The sequence below is a fragment of the Eriocheir sinensis genome, chromosome 47 (assembly GCF_024679095.1).
Source record: "Eriocheir sinensis breed Jianghai 21 chromosome 47, ASM2467909v1, whole genome shotgun sequence".
Taxonomy (NCBI): Eukaryota; Metazoa; Arthropoda; class Malacostraca; order Decapoda; family Varunidae; genus Eriocheir; species Eriocheir sinensis.
The window spans coordinates 4,832,864-4,837,863 of NC_066555.1; positions in this window are offsets into that span (position 1 = coordinate 4,832,864).

A 5,000-nucleotide genomic window follows, 5' to 3' on the forward strand; every position below is an offset into this window, starting at 1 on the left:
AGAGAGAGAGAGAGAGAGAGAGAGAGAGAGAGAGAGAGAGAGAGAGAGAGAGAGAGAGAGAGAGAGAGAGAGAGAGAGAGAGAGAGAAAGGGGTGGGAGGTGTTTAAGGGGGATAGGATAGAGAACATAGGAAAATATATATGATAAATGCGAGGAATATTTCAGCGCTGGTTTAAAAAAAGCTCAAAAATATTATAAAACGAGAAAAATATAAAACTAAATGGAAGCAGGGAATGAGCAGCCAACCCTCTATACCTATTATAATTACAGCGACCATTTTATTTCTACGTTTTTATTTTTATTTTTTGACGCATAAAACTAAGCATATGTAACCAAAATTCCGGGACATGAATTTTTAGTATATACTAGATTATACTCAAGCACCGCCCCTTTACACACACACACACACACACACACACACACACACACACACACACACACACACACACACATACATAGGTAGATAAATAAGCATATCGAGAAAAATGTGATTGGTAAATATATAACCTGATTTTTTTTTCCGTACCCACCACGCTGTCATACCCGCCAATACCAAGTCATCACCATCATCATCACACCTCATTATTTCGTAATTACTTCCCTCACCACACGTTGCATTCCCCTCCCACCCCCACATCATAAGCGCTCGTCACCACCACCCCCATGTTACCCCCACTAATGAGACCTTCACCCCACCCACTAGACCCCCTCATCATCATCATCATCATCATCATCAAGTTATCTTTATCATCTCTAATAGTTCGTCATGACATCTTCAACTACGCTATAGGTTATCATCACTACTGTTACAAGTATCCTACCTCACTACTCAGCAAAATCACCACCACCATCATTACAAATCCTCCCATCACCACCACAAGCCTAAGTAACAAATCTCACCCATCACTACCTCACCACTATCACTCCTATCACCACCACAACGAATAAGTCAACATCACTATGCATTCACCACTACCACAAACACAAATAACTCATCTCACCACCCAACATCATCACCACGAGGTAACCATCACCACCCCTTTATCTCCTCCCCTACCACAAGTACCCAACCTCACAACATCTCCATCAGCACCACCGCCAAAGTACCACCACCACCACCTTACGATAGTACAGCTTGAGGCGTCTCACCTGGAGGCCCACCTGTTTAACATAACGAATTCTGAGGCTGGAAATCAATACCAATTACCTCGATCTGTTTGTCTGGCTGGCGAGGTTTCAATGCAAAGCTGTGACACATCTTTTGACTCCCTAAAACCTTGACTTATATTGGGTGAGTGAGTGAGTGAGAGCACCAAACAGACAGGCAAACTGAAGCAGACAGACAGATACAGACAGAAATAACCCAAACCTATGTAAACCTTGAGACTGTTCTCGTTACATTTTCTTCACGTATGCACCTGTTAGAGAACACCTGAGTGAGCGGGTCTGGGGGTCGGCCGGTGCACCAGCCTCAGGAACTTCTCGCCCTTCACCGTGCGGGCGGCGGAGTGTTGCGACGTGACGAGAATAACTTTGGCAGCCCGGCGCCGTGTGCATCATCAGGAGAGTTTCGTGGGGCAGCTCCCGCCAGCCGACGAGATCACTCTAGCTTAATTTACGGCAAAGTAAAGTTTCATTTGGAAAATAATTCATAACATAAGTTATCTGAAACAATATTATTGATGCATATCGTCACACCAAATTGATTAAAATGCAAATGATGATAAATTTTCAGTTGGATTGGCGAGCCTAATGGAAAGACAAACAGAGTTGGTAGAGTTGGTTAACTAGAAGATGCCCTTGCCATGCTAAGAGTGACAGGCCTGTCTCGCACCCCTGAGCGATGAGTTAAAGGTAACACTGCGTGGAGCACCTGGGAGTAGCGTGTGTCCGGGAACCGTTCCTCGGCGCCAATATTGTGACTGTGACCACTCGCCCGGCAGGCAGCCTGGATCCCCTCTACATGTCGGCCTGCCTGCCGCCTCTCGTCGCATCCATCCTGGGGGGCGCCCACTGAACAATTTTGAAACTGCATGTTTAACCCTACGGCCGGGGACATAACGCTCCGTCGTGTGAACAATGGCCAATATTATGTTAAAAAAAACTTCCCCTCAGCCGGTACTGGAACGGCGGAATCATATTTAAAGTTGCTGCCATGATACGCTTGCCCGGGCCGCGCTGTGCCCCTGTGCGCCTCCTGACCGAAATTGCTGAAATTACGGTGGATTGATGACCCAGACAGCATGCTGGTAATACAACTCGGCGATGGTTACAAGATTGGAACCTGATGATCATGATGACGGAGCCCTGATCATCACCTCAAGATAAAACAATATATGCAGTCATCATCATCATCATCACCACCCAGTATCATTCTAGTGCAGGACAAAGGGCTCTCCTAAGCGACGCATTCGTCTCTGTTATGGGCCACGAGCTTCCCATTGTGATGCAACGCTCCGTAAACTTCTTAATTTCATCTGACCATCTGCTGGTGTCGTCATGAATAACACAATGATGTCTTTAGAGAGTGAGCCAGAAAAATTTGTAAGTGTGCATAGTTAAATAGTTGAATCAATAAGCTTTAAGAGAAAAAGAACGAAAGCGAGAGCGAGAGAGAGAGAGAGAGAGAGAGAGAGAGAGAGAGAGAGAGAGAGAGAGAGAGAGAGAGAGAGAGAGAGAGAGAGAGAGAGAAACACTGGGCCATTGTGTGCCTCCGTCCGCCTCTTAATGCTGGATATTAGTCAGAATTTTTGTTTTTTTTCCTCTTAATGTCCGATGAAAAAAAAAAGAAAAAAAAGAAATAGCGCTCCTCTTCCTGCTCCTCCTCCGCCTCCTCTTCCATCACGGGACATCATTTATCCATTCATTCATATCACACACACACACACACACACACACACACACACACACACACACACACACACACACACACACACACAGCACGTCACCACCATCATCAGGGCGGCTTCCTACAAACTTTTCCTGCTGAGGCGCATGAAAGCACTTGGAGCCCCCCAAAGGACGCTCAAGGACCTGTACACCACCTTCATCCTTCCCAGACTCCTCTACGCCTCTCCTGCTTGGGCTTCCTCCATCAACAAGACCCAGCAACGCCAATTAGAGAAAGCGCAAAGGCGTGCATGCAGACAGCTTCTGGGCAGTTCTAGACCCACAAGACACCACAATATTCTCGTCCCGGTCAAAATTCGCACGGACAGATATCGGCTAAGTGCGATACCGACACTTGTGAGGGTCATTAACACCTCCATGATCACATGACCCCTCCACTCCAACACACACACACACACACACACACACACACACACACACACACAGACACAGACATCACCCTTTCCCACTTCCCCCATTACTCACCACATGAAACTCATTGTATGGTATTTTTGTGTATTTTCACCCTTATGGCTGCCTACAAATGAATAAACCATTTATTATTATTATTATTATTATTATTATTATAATTACACACACACACACACACACACACACACACACACACACACACACACATTAATAAGCAGTGTCTTCCCGAATTTCTCTGACAATACAAATCGCAAAATATTTCAACCTCTCTTCACCCTTTACTAATTTCTGTCAACAATGAAGAACGATATTTTTGGGGCCCGTGCTTCTTTTCAACGTGCTCATCTCCCTTCAAAAAATAAACTTCAACAACATAAAAATAAACTATCCCTGTTCCGAGGCGTTCAGCAATATCACGGTACAACAACAACAACAACAACAACACTCATTTTATCCAATTAAAGCCAAAACCTGCCGTGACTTCAAATGTGTAGCACAACTTCAAACAATGTGACGCAAAAAATATTATTTCTTTATTCAGTCAACGGAGAACAGTCGGCCGAAACTTTAGTCAGTGCGAGGGTGGGATGGCGTGTCGAGGGGAAGGGTGGGACTAGCCGAGGTTGGAATTCTCAGACCTCCTCCTCCTCCTCCTCCTCCTCTTCCTCCTCCTCCTCCTCCTCCTCTCACATTAACTATTTCCAAAGGCCAAAATGGAGAACAGCCGGGTACTAATGAGTGATGTTTTAGGTTCATGGCACAGAAGAAGGGTTAAAATGCCACCAGGGTCATAAAACTACCGTTGAAGGTCTGTATTATAAGGCACATCGCTTCTCATATCACCTATTTCTAAAGGTCAAAGAGGGGGTCAGTCAGGTTCTAATGATTGTTTCTTCAGGTTCACGGTACAGAAGAAAGGTCAAACTACCACCAGGGTCATAAGACTACTCCTGGAAATGTCCACAACTCTTACGAAAGCCTTGTCAAATATGCGGTATTGGGCAGCGAAATGTTTTATAATACAGCCAATAACATAACAGGTTGGTGTTCTCAGACGCTTCCCCCTCACATCAATTATTTCCAAAGTCCAGAAAGGAGATCAATCGGGTACTAATTAGGGTTTCTTTCAGTTCATAGTACAGAAGAAGGGTTAAAATGCCACCAGGGTCATAAAACTGCCTTTGGAAATGCTCAAAACTCCTACGAAAGCTTTGTCAATTTTGTGCCTGGGCTCCGAAATGTTTAGGAATATGACCCTACACAACAGGTCGGTATTCTCAGACGGTCTCGCCCATAACATCAACTATTTCCAAAGTCCAGAGAGGAGATCAATCGGGTACTAATTAGGGTTTCTTTTTGGTTCACAGTACAGAAGAAGGGTTAAAATACCACCAGGCCATAAAACTGTCTCTGGAAATGCTCAAAACTCCTACGACAGCCTTGCCAAATATGCGAGGCTGGGAGAGAGGAAAGGTCAGGCGGGCAGAGCGGCGTTACGGGTGCAGAGGCGGCGAGTGTTTGGAGGAGAGGCAAGGCGAGGCGAAATAAGGCGAGGCAGGGGTCAAGGCCAGCCGCTACCAGTGCCCAGCTCACTCGAGGCGGCGAAGGACTTGGCTACGTGACTCTCAAGTGAATTAATTCCCTGGAGTTTGACTTGAACCAACTCTAGTTCAGAGATA